Source organism: Balaenoptera acutorostrata, unplaced genomic scaffold (assembly GCF_949987535.1).
Source record: "Balaenoptera acutorostrata unplaced genomic scaffold, mBalAcu1.1 scaffold_1274, whole genome shotgun sequence".
NCBI lineage: Eukaryota > Metazoa > Chordata > Mammalia > Artiodactyla > Balaenopteridae > Balaenoptera > Balaenoptera acutorostrata.
In genome coordinates this window covers 6232-18567 of record NW_026645802.1, presented here as the reverse complement: position 1 = coordinate 18567, position 12336 = coordinate 6232, and the positions used below count along the sequence as shown (strand labels likewise).

General features: G+C 38.7%; 1 long non-coding RNA gene across 2 annotated transcripts; it reads right to left on the bottom strand.

Moving 5' to 3' along the window:
* Nucleotides 1-754: 754 nt before the first annotated feature.
* LOC130706708 (uncharacterized) lies at nucleotides 755-8121 on the bottom strand. Of its 2 annotated transcripts, XR_009006867.1 has the most exons (5): nucleotides 7946-8121; nucleotides 7682-7759; nucleotides 6797-6940; nucleotides 2510-2608; nucleotides 755-1306 (listed from the first exon to the last, which is right to left on the bottom strand). It is a non-coding gene; the product is annotated as an uncharacterized LOC130706708 (long non-coding RNA). The 2 variants fall into 2 exon arrangements; XR_009006866.1 differs by lacking the exon at nucleotides 7946-8121 and having other exon boundaries at nucleotides 7682-7770.
* Nucleotides 8122-12336: the final 4215 nt, after the last annotated feature.

Genomic DNA, 12336 nt, shown 5'->3' with positions numbered 1-12336 from the left:
ATTTGGCAAACCTGCATTTTCTATTTTTTTATACCCATTTTCCAACTGGTTCAGAGAATAACATACTTTTATAAAAACTGAAGTATAGGTGATTTACAATATTATGTTAGTTTCATGTGTACACTATGGTGATTTGGTATTTTTACAGATTATACTCCATTAAAAGTTTTTACAACATAATGGCTATAATTCCCTGTGCTATACAGTATATCCTTGTCACTTAACTATTTTATACACAGTAGTTTGTATCTCTTCATCCCATACCCCTAATTTGCCCCTCCCCCTTCCCTCTCCTCTTTCATAACGACTGGGTTATTCTATCTGTGAGTCTGTTTCTGTTTTGCATATACATTCATTTGTATTTTTTTTTAGATCCCACGTATAAGTGACATGATAGTGTTTGTCTTTCTCTGTCTGGCTTATTTCACTAAGCACGATATTAATTACCAACCTGTTGGTAGGCTTTCAGTGATAACAAAAGCCACTCACACAGCAGGTTAGGGTAACTCTGTGGGAGTTACAGTCTAGAAATCTACAGACACACAGTAGTGGAGCCAAACCCCAATACAGTAAGTCCCCTACATATGAACGAGTTCCTTTCCTAGAGCGCGTTTGTAAGTCCAATTTGTTCATAAGTCCAACAAAGTTAGCCTAGGTACCCAACTATCACAATTGGCTGTATAGTACCTTACTGTAATAGGTTTATAATACTTTTCACACAAATAATACATAAAAGACAAACAAACACAAGAAATAAAGAAAACATTTTTAATCTTACAGTACAGTACAGTACCTTGAAAAGTACAATAACACAGTATTGATACAACAGCTGGCATATAGGGGCTGGCATCGAGTGAACAGGCAAGAAGAGTTACTGACTGGAGGAGGGAGAGAAGGTGGGAGATGGTAGAGCTGAAGGATCGTCAACGATAGGAGACAGAGGGCAAGCTGCAGTTTCACTCACGCCATACGTGATTAGACATGCGAATGCACGTTCACATCTTTGAAAGTTCGCAACTTGAAGGTTCGTGTGTAGGGGACTTACTGTAGACTTTCTTCTGTGATCATCCACTGCAGCGACCCTCTAGTAACTCCTGACACAGTAGAGCTGCTGGCCATAGACGCTGGATCCCTTTTCGGGGGTGAAATGCCTTTTCCTGGCTGTAGAAAGTAAATCCGTGGCTCTTCTTATGTGTTCAGACTGGCTTGAGACCCTGGCTTTAATAGACAAGGTCTGTAGGTCTTGAGGCTCATATTCTCCCTTTCCTCATCTGGGTAACAATAGAGTGATGACAGGCATTAAAACCTAGAGAGGATATAAAGGTCCATCATAATAAGGGTAGATTAGTGTATATCACAATGCCGTGTGCCAAAAATGGAGGTGAAGTTTCTGTCTCAGCTCATTACTCTGAAATCCCATAAACTGGGGTCTACTCTTTAGCCAGCTGGGTTTCTGAAGCCAAGTCATCAACAGGGCTTGTAATCAAGCTGGACAGTTACTTTAAAATGTGGGCAAACAAGTCCAGAGGTAAGGAAATAAACCAGGATGAGCAGAATAACTTGAGCTCACCCACTTTGGCAGATCACAGAGTGAGCTACACAGTAGAAAAACATTTTATGCCCGAGAACCTTAAAGTATAACCCTAAAAAAAAAGTGCTCAAAGAGTCTAGATATACTTTTATTCTTTGTAAACAAAGTTATTTCAGAGTGATTGCCCTGAAGGTTGGCATTACCCTGCCTAAAAGTTTGTGGTCAACAGAAGTCTTTTGGGAAAAGTCTTTAGCCACTTTGACGTAGAAAGTCAACGGCTTTTCCGAAATGTGACAGGCTCGTAAACCCCAAACAGGTCTGAATGGAGTAGAGGGGTGAGAGAATCAATTCTCCCTGTCATTCTAGTAGTTAAAAATATTGGAAACTATCCTCCATCAGTACCTTGAATCTTTTATTTTCTTCCTTTAAGACTAAGCCACCTATAATAATTCAGCAGATGTTACAATTAAAGCCCACGGAGAGGTCTGTTCATTTATCTGGGCTGTGGGTTCTATCAAACATCCCTCAGTCATTTTCCATAGTCAGTATTTTTTTTTTTTTAACCTGGCAATGATGTCAACTTCAGTAAGTTAAGATGCTATGCTCCCTTTGCTGTTTATGCTTCAGTGCCTTATTAAATGCACCAGCTAAACAGAAAATGTGGTATAAATATGTTTCATGAGTCATTTAAGGATTCAGCCAAGAGACATTGCAATTGACTTTTGAGTCCATTTTTAGAACAAACTCTTTCAAGACTCTCCTCAACGGGAATACTTCCCCCTGTACTAGAACTGACAAGGCTGGATGCATTACTTTATTTTGATACTGACATTTAAACAATAAAATAAAGCCATTTAAAACAAATAGTAGTGCTTTAAGTGTCTGGGCTGTCAAGACATCAAATTATATAACTTGGAAAAAATCAGAATTCATTGTTAATGGTATGCACTTAACACAAAGGGTCGCTGGAGTACTCACCAGATACATATTCAGCTACCATGTTGGCGCTAACAGGCTGTATTCCTTTAGATAGAATTGACTATATTCACTTAAATGGACTTGACTCAAGTACAATCACTGTATTCAAATGTCAAAAAAAAAAAAAAGAGAGAAAGAGGATGTCACAGAGGGTCACAAATTATGTTGGATTTTGACAGATTGTCGCCCTGCTTTACAAGAGCGGTAACATCTCATTGGTCACCGTTTGATCTGTAAGTGCGGGAATGGGAGCGGAAGACCCTCCATCTCCGCCACAATTTAATCGCTCTGAGGCCGACAGTGGTGGTGGGAGCCACCTGCCCGTGCACTGCACTGCTGATCTGTTTTAATTTAATCGTCCGTCAGCTGGATGAAAGCATAAATCGTCTCTCTTTGATCTGCAAATGGTGTGTTTTTGTAAAGCAGGGTGTGGAGTCAGGGAGAAAGGACTTCAAATTTCGTGTAGCCTGGACATTGTGGCCCTGTGGAGACACCAGAAGTGATATTTTACTCTACAGGAGTTGCAAACCAAGAAAAGACTCTCTTGGGAAACTTGTGACAGAGCAGGGAAAATAGCAAAAGGAAACCTATTTGGGTTAAGAGGCTAACAATGAAATGAAAGCTTATGAGTGTAATGAGATATCGTTCTTAGAAAACGAAAAACAATTCTCCCATTCATATCTATCATCTTTTTTTTAAATTTATTTTTTAATCGAAGTATAGTTGATTTACCATGTCGTGTTAGTTTCGGGCGTATAGCAAAGTGATTCAATTTTACATATATATGTGTGTGTATATATATACTTTTTCAGATTCTTTTATAGGTTATTACAAAGTATCGAGTGTCATTCCCCATATCTATCATCTTTTAAACAACATTTTGTTGTTGTTAGTGTTGGAACTTTGGCTGCAAGAGAAACAACAGAGGAGAAGGTTAAAGGAGTTTTTTTATATTGCCACTGTGAATGGTCAGCATTATTTTATTTTATTATTTTTATTAAACCACAGTTGATTTACAATATTGTGTTAGTTTCAGGTGTGAATGGGCGGCATTATTAATGCCACCTGAAGTTTTCTGAGCATGATGTGAACAGTAAAAGATGATTTTGTTAAAATTGGGATGTGGAAAGAGGCATGCACTTTTAAATAAAATGAATGACGTGATGATAGAACACAATAAACGTTACATCAAAATAGTTTTTATGAGCCTTTAAGTGGTCTCACAGACAAACATTTTAAGGTGCTTTCCATGTCATTTCATAGTCTTTTTCCCAGAATCACAAATAATATATTTTTATAAATAAAAAGGAAACACTTTATAGCACTTCTGCCAAAAATAAATTGGGTAATGAAGAATTGTCAAAAACACATTCAGTGTCTTGTTTTTAAAACAATAACTTCTTACTGCAGAGATCAAAGCAGTAATATAGGGTTTTATAACCATGAGTATAAACATTTCCACCATTATAAGATATTACCATTATAATAGTGTTTTTATGACTCCTGTAAACAGAAACTTGGGGACATGCTACACATTTTTATACAAAAAGTTTCCAATATTTTAAAAAATTAATAACCAAACTATTTCTAAAGAAGAATCCATTTTGGGAAAAATCCCCAGGAGTAACCCAGAAATTTCCAAAAGACTTCCCCCAGTCCACAGGGAATCACTCCACAAACCAAAGAAAAATTCCCCCTGAAATTGCTTTAGGATCCCATGGAAAGCAGGAACAATTTACAGTTCAATTCGAAAAGCTCCAAATTTCTTCACTGGCAATGGTTCTAATAAAATTACCAGCAGAGGAGAAGGGCCCTGAAGGCCAACTGAGTCATCCTGCTTATTCTGGCCCATGTATTTAGTTGGCTTTCTCCTTCCATAATTCCCATTAATGGCTTTTCTAAGCAGTATTTGCATAGGAAGCATAAAGGTGTCTCTGCCGCGTCCATTTATTAAGTTATTCCACTTTGAGGCCGCAGGCTCAGGGGTAAACATAGCTGAGCTTTTAGGTTCAATAAGTCCCACAAAGCAGTTTTGGAAGAACCTGAATTTTTATAATGGGATTCTGAGGAGTGTCAAGTAAATTGTGGTTGTGACACTAATGTTAGTGTGAGGGAAACGAGAGAGCAGAGTATTATGGATTCTTCCCACCTTGTAGAGCTAAGCTCTGCTGATGTATTTGGGCCTAGGACAGACTATACAGAAGAGGGAAGGGAAAGAGGGAAGGAGAAGAAGGAGGTAGAAGAAAGAGGAATGGAGAAAAGAAGATAAAGGGTGTTGTGTTACATTGTGTATGTATTTTGGGAAGTGATGTAGGGCCACCAACAAGTGCCCTTAGGTGCCCTTTACTGTAACTCAGGATGTCTACTCTTCTGCTTCCATTTTACAGCACCTTAGAATTGAATCAGTTCCTCAAAGGCAAGTCCTTCCTACTTTCCTTCTTCCCTTCCTTCCTTCTCCCTTCCTTTCTTTTCAAGCAAGAGTAAATATTCAGAGCATCAAGTTTATAGACTACTGTCATCAGACACCTCCTGGCATTCGTCTTTTTCTAACCCCTCCATCTCTTCAGTTACTAAGCCTAGTGGATTCTACCTACAGAAGATCCTTTGACTGCATCTCTTTCTACTCATCCCCCCTTGCCACTGTATTTTTTTATTTTTTTGTCTGAGCCATGGGGCATGAGGGATCTTAGTTCCCTGACCGGGGATCAAACCCCTGCCCCCTGCAGTGGAAGCGCAGAGTCTTAACCACTGGACCACCAGGGAAGTCTCCCCTTGCTGCTACTTTAGTATAGATTGTTTTCCTTTATCACCCAGGCTATGAAGTACTCTCCATTGGTCTATGTGTCTACGGTGCCTTCTGTTCCGGACTTTCGCACTGCACAGGATAAAGTCCAAACCCCCTACCAGTTGTCTAAGCGGCCATTCACACTTAGAACCCAGTTGACCTCCCTGGCCTCCTTCAGCTGCGGTATGTTTTAGCCACCCCGCTCTTCTCACGACTGCTGGCACGTCGCAGGCTCTCCATGCCTCCGTGTCTCTGCTTAGTCATTCTCTCAACCTGGAGTGCCCTTCTCACCTGTGTCTTTGCCTAGAGAAATTCAACACGTCTCAAAGAAATCACTTCCATTTTGTGAAGACTTCCTGAATCCTCTGGCAGAATTAATTGTTTCTTGCTCTACATTCCCATAGGTTTTTTTTTTTTTTTTACATACCTCTAGTGTAGTACAAAATATATTACAGTGAGTTATTAAAAAGAGTCCCCCAGTGGATTCTGGGCCCTTGAAGGCAGGCAATAAGTTTTATTCTTGTCTGACCTCCTCTCTTCCTGCCCCTAAACCCAGCATAGTGTTTGTGACCTGAGTCCATTTTCCATCAGTATTGATGATAAACTCATTGGCAAGGGTTATTCCAGGAAGTTTCTTTGGAGGCTTAACTTGAATTTGTGCGTGCGTGTGTGTGTGTGTGTGTGTGTGTGTTTATAGGTGCATTATATTTGTTAGTAGGCTTAATATTTATATATACTCATGAGATTTTATCTCTAGTGACTAGGCTAGGCTCTTTATACCAGTTGAATTTATCCTTCAGGCTCGTCTAAGACAATCTGGCGATTGATTTCTGTGACAAGGAAACACAAGGAAGAGAGAGACAGAGAGAAAGAAGACCCTACCATTTATATTAAGGACCTACTGTGTGCCAAACTTGGTCCTAGATGCTTTTTATAATCTTAGTTATATCCCTCAGAGGCAGTAAAACAGCTAGATCCCAGTTCTACCACTTTTGTTTGAGAAAACCTGGGCATTTACTTAGCCACTATGTGCTCTGTTGCCTTTGCTTTTTTCCTCATAGGATTGGTGTAAGGAATAAGTTAGTAAATGTAAAGATCTTAAGACAATGCTTTGCACCTGATAAGTACTCAGTACTGTAAACAGATTGTGTGTGTGTGTGTGTGTGTGTGTGTGTGTGTATTTCAGCAGCACTTACTATCCTCATATCCTTAGAGATAGAGTGTTTGGGTATCCTGCCCAAAGTCACATAGATAGTAAGTGGCAGAGCTGAACATGGGGTGGTGGGAACCAAATTCACCGCTTTAGGCACTTACAGCACACCTCTCTCTCCAGCATTCATGTTTAGAGCCTGTCCTAATCATTAGTAAGGAGATGCAGAAGAAAAACAAATTAACATGGTCTTATCATGCTGTAGCTAAATCAAATGAAGAAAAAAAAAATACTCCTCTAAATATCCTTTAAATGCCTTCAAGGCCCCATAAGCTACATTGACTTAACTTACTACAGAGATGGGTAAATTAGGCAAGGATAAAGTTGGTTGATGGGGATCTGTAAGCCTGTAGTTTTCTAAACTCAATGGTGAATCCTGCCAACAACTGGAATTCTGGTTTGGGAGACGGCAGCATCTTTAGGATCATTTTGGAACCTGGAGCAAAACAAAATATACACATTGAATTTTGTACAATTATGTAGACTTTAAGGGCACTTGATGTTTTTAAAGATTATAAGTCTATTTTAATAACTTATATTTCTATTTCTAAGTGTGTGACCTTTACATTGAAGGCACATCTACTATTGTACATTCCGTTCTGTACCAAATACTGTACAGGGAAATAAATGAGGGCTAGGCCCTTCTGTGACAGTGAACTTCACTTTCGTAGAGACTGATCAATCTTGAGAGGTGATAAATGCCGGTGGAAAGGTACAGTAAGCCATCATATATTAAATATGGAAAAGTACTTTTAAATAATACTGAAATGTGCAAAATATAACCTGACAGCCACCACCAAATAGAATTGTGGGCCCAGATTTTGTTTGACAGTATTAGCGACTAATGAAGATTTTGACAGGAAATGGCAGCATACACAACATACACGTTAGCTAGTGTATCAATAATAAGGTTATTTTTATATTTGTGTCTCCTATCTTTTCATGGCAGATTATTTTAAGAAAAAAGTAGGCTTGTTACTTCTAAAATGGATTTCAGTGAAGATTATGTCCTGAATCCCAGAGTATTCTGTTTTATTGAACCTGATTAAAAGCGTTAGGGATCCTACTCGGCATTTTTTCACAAAACAGATCTTGCGGAAACATGAAAACCTCAGTTGTTGTTTTTGTGGTTTCTGGATAGAAGTAAGAATGTAGGAGTATCAGAGTCTGCACCCACCTGGAGGTCAGGACTCTGCAGCAGAAGCTGTGTCAAGGACGAAGCGCAGTCTCCCAGGTAGACGCCATCAAAGGTTCCCTAGAGACAAGTACACACTAAGTGTTGGCTTCCTTGAGAAAAGATCTGTGTTCTCCTCATTTGATGTTTATGTGCCAGGCATTGTGCTGGGTTTTAAATATACAATAGCAAACAAAAGCTAGTATGACCCAGTTTCTGAGAAAAAGTTGATAATCTCATGCATAATAATCTCAGGAGTAAGTGTACCTGAAACTTCTAGGTAGCAGAGTAGATGGTGCTATCAAGTACATGTAATAGATGAAAAAGCACAGCTTGTTTGAACATCTGATGTTCTACACATTACAAACACCCATTTGTAATAGATTTGTCACAAAGAAGTAGCTTTCATTGGAGATTCTAGAATGCAAGAGAGAAGGTGAAAGAAAATTCAAAACCAATAACTAGGGGAGATATTCCAGTCCTGCAAATTCCTCTGAGCAATACAGAGGACATCTATGTTATTTGTTTGTGTAACTCTCAGAAGATACAGTCCCTCCTGTGTTTTGTTTTGTTTTGTTTCCTAGAGTATTCTGGATATTACTAATTTCAGAGGTGTTTTGTGGACTAGAGGAAATTGGTAAAGGTGTTCTTGGAACAAGGTGCAATCTGATTGCTTCATTAGATTTTAATAATATGCTTGGTGATTTCTGCTATTTTAAATGAGCTCCAATCCCCATTGAACCATCAGACTTGGGAACTGTGTAACTGTGTCTGTGGTTGGGAGACGGGTTAAGCTAAAGGTGGCAGCCCATCGGTTGTAGAACCAAATATAGAACACTGGCTTCTGAGTTCAGTGTCTGGGCCCTAGACACAAGGGCCCGGTAATGTTGTCCAGCCCCACCGTTTCTGTGAATTGAACCCCCGGAACTCCAGGGAGGATTAGGTACGATTTGGTGAATCTATGATTCCCTAAGAAGGTCTTCGGATGTCTAAAAATATCTTCCTTTTCTCTCTTGACACTTAGAGGAAATCTACTGCATGATCCCCTCAGAAAGAGGACTGAAATGAATTTATGACCTGAATGCCTATATTAAATATTTGCCCTAAAAACAATGAGACCAGGGCAACTATGCATATGTGAAATATGCATTGTTTCGGGAGAACATTTTCAGAATCTGCAGTCATGACAAAAGCAATAAAGGAGGATAATATTTAAGTTGATAAAAGATGCAAACATGGCTTTATTGGGTTTCTAAATTCAAATTAAAAGAATAAATATTTCATCAGTGATACTAATTAAAGATTGGTCAAAGATTTGTCTGTGTCTCCTATAGCAAATACCAATCAGAACTGATTAAGAGAAGTAACATTTATTGGACTGCTCAGTTCATAATACTATGAAGTCTGTTTTACTGAGTAATGGTTATTTGATTATTACTTGATTTTCAAATGACATTAGTACTCCATGCCATTTTGCTCTTTCCACAGAGCTAAGTTTGGATCTGGGCATGGGGGTAGTAATGCTTTGGGATGATTAATTCTATAAGCCGGGGTTATAGTGGTTTTGTGTGGATATGTGTGGTTTTAGTGTCTTCATCTGGTTCCATCCTTGCTTTAAAAAAAGCCGATTTAAAAATTGATTGAAAGGACTCTGATATTCAGGCACTTAGCATTTGATCATCATAGTCACATGTTTCTTTTCCATTTTGTTTAAATATTTATACGTCTCATTAGATGCAAGATTCTGATAAAATAGTTTGTGCACTCAGTAATAAGGGCTATTGCGGAAATAGAGAATGGAGAAGATGATGTAAAATGAAGGCCACGGTCACTGGCTTGGGTCTCCTGTATATCAGAATGGGGCTGCTCAGTGGTAGGGTCCAGGGGTTGGTCTTTCAGAAGTAGGTGTGAATATGTACATATAGGGTTTATGTTGTACCTTCTTTCTGTCCAGTTTCATTCTTTAGATTTTGAAGCATGTAAATTGCCAGGAAACCATCCACTCTGTCCACCTTTCCAGACCATCGTGTTTGCTCTAGATTTCCTTACTTCTTGGCTTTGTAAGAAAGACTGATGCAAAAAAATGTTTTTGCTTGTCCGCATAATAAATATAAACAAGTGAATCAGAGGTCACCATGATGTAGCCTCATGTCAACCTTTGTCGCCAGTTTTTTCAGTATGTAACTCCACTTTTCTCAAGGTCAGGGTCATGGGCAGGTGGGGATGTGGTCAGCGTTGAGATGGGACTATCTTGAACCCTCTCAGGAGTCCACATGTGATCAGAATAGACTAGAGATTTCCTTTATGCTCTCTAGGTAACATGCTTTCATGAATGTAGAAATTCTTTACGGTTTCCTAAGGACAACAAAACCATTATGGATTCAGTGGCTCTCGTATAACGAGAGGGTTCTCTCTGAACAACCTCTTTCAAAGAAGATCTACAGAACCATCTGTGGATTTATCTAACGATAAATCCTCTTTCTCTGTTAACCAGATGGAAAGTACTAGAGCACTGTGACAACTCTTCCTTCCCCCTCAACAGTTGGGCTGTGCGTGCACGTAGACACATGTCTACTTGCAGCTGTTTTTGTGAGCAAATCTATGAAACAATGAAGAGTTAAAACAATTCTCCGAATGGCCTGGGCATGCTGCTCCCACTCTGTATGTATGTGTTACATACCAGGTACATTAAAATTCACATTTAAATTTCAAATGAGTTAAATACACCATTGCTTTCAAATAAGTGACTGATTTTTGTTCCTCTCATGTTATATTAATATTAATATTATGGAATCCTGTAGCCTGGCATTCCTTGCTGACTATCTGATAATTGGGTCGGTGGGGGAGGACTGAGGGTCATCTTGTTTAGCTTATCTCTGCAAGAGAAAGAGGGCCCCATAATAAGGGAAAGCGGCAATAAAATGGTAACAAAAAAATTGAAAAGAAGATTTAACCTCTGGCCAATTTGAAACATATCCCAGGGAATCCATAGAGAAAAAGATAAAGTGTGACTATGAGTAAGTTAACTAAACACATTACACTGTGAGAGCAAATGGAGTTAGTCCATTGTACATGTTTAATTTCCTATTAGTCTCTGGCGTTTACTACCACGCCTGAGTTGGGGCATCTGTAAATTCAGTTAAATACAGTGCATTGTCTAAACATATCACAGCTCCAATCAGTCACCCCAGCTGCTGATAAGAAGCCTCTTGTATTATTGAATCTACAATGGGGAGGCTCTGCAGGCACCAAGATAACAGCTAGGTATTTCACTTTTAAGTATGGAAAGAAAGGAAGAAAAAAAAAAGGAACCTAGCTGCTTGCCTTTGCTTTTACAGCTCTGACATTTATTACCACTCTCAGATCTGCTATACACTAGTGATGTGATTTTGGTTTCGGATGTATTATGTCTTTCTTTGGTTTTAACTTAAACTCTGTGAATCAAAGAGAAGGAAGGAGAGCAGGGGCAGCAAAGCGGTACAAACAAACCAGAAGATCAGCTTTTCCCTTCCTATGAAAATAACAGCAACTTCTTCAGAAGATGTTTTTGTGTTTTGTTTTGTTTCATTTTTTTAATCTAAGCTCTCTTTATTGATTTGTGCTTTTCTTCCAGGCTGGGTACATAAGGATGAAACCCAGTCTTTCCCTTACTTTTCTTTTTCATAGTTTCATTGAAATTTTTAGTAGAGGTCCTCTAATGATTGATCTCAGAAAGCAAATCGCTTTGACCCTAATGAACTAGAGGGCAAGTCTGTGCATAATCTAGCAAATGCCTTTCCCAAGTTCCACATACGATTTTTCGTTCCTATTGTTATTATTATTTTATTTAGTCTTCATATTACGTTACTTATTATGTTACTTATATTATACCAATCTTTCCACTTTTGGTGACAGTATAGATATATAGAAATGTTTTTAGATATAATGCTATCTTTCATTTTAAACACTTCTTTTGCAAGGGAGATGGGAATGGTGCCTCTCATTCCTGAGAATTATTCATATACCATTTTCTAAAATCTTATTCAGATACTGGCTATTATGTTGTGTGGAGATCACAGTAATACCTGTTTTGCACTTTGTTTTTTAATAGAATGATTGATAATCTTTTGCAAACTGCACCATATGTCCAACATTCACATATTTGTGAAAGTACGAATCGCATTGCCTTCATTTGATTTTATGAGTTTATATTTCCTCTTTCCCAAACAGATGTTTTACTACAGCTGCTATTTGTTTAGTAAATTGGTTCACAGGCAATAGTTCTGTTTTCATATAACATTAAGGATCTGACCAAAAACGTTAATGGGAAAAAAAAGAAAAAGAAGAAGAAGAAGAAAAGAACAAGTAACTTCTTTATCAAGTTCCTGTTTGAGCTTTGTTTCTTGGTTACGTTTTTTTTGGCCTAGTTTTGTGCCGTGCTTCTCTTTACAATAGCGGCCTCCTTGTACACACATATGCATCCGCCCCTCACATACAGGCATCTCCCCCCGCCCTTCCATCCACCTGTCCTCCTGGTAACAAGCCAAAGCAGCCCTAAGGCCACAGGGGTAGGGTTTCAGTATATTCCAAAGATGTAGTTATCCTGCACAGAAACACTACTGTGTCTTTGGTGACAAACAGCGATATAATTTGCCTTTTTAAAGTGAAAAGGTCAAGAG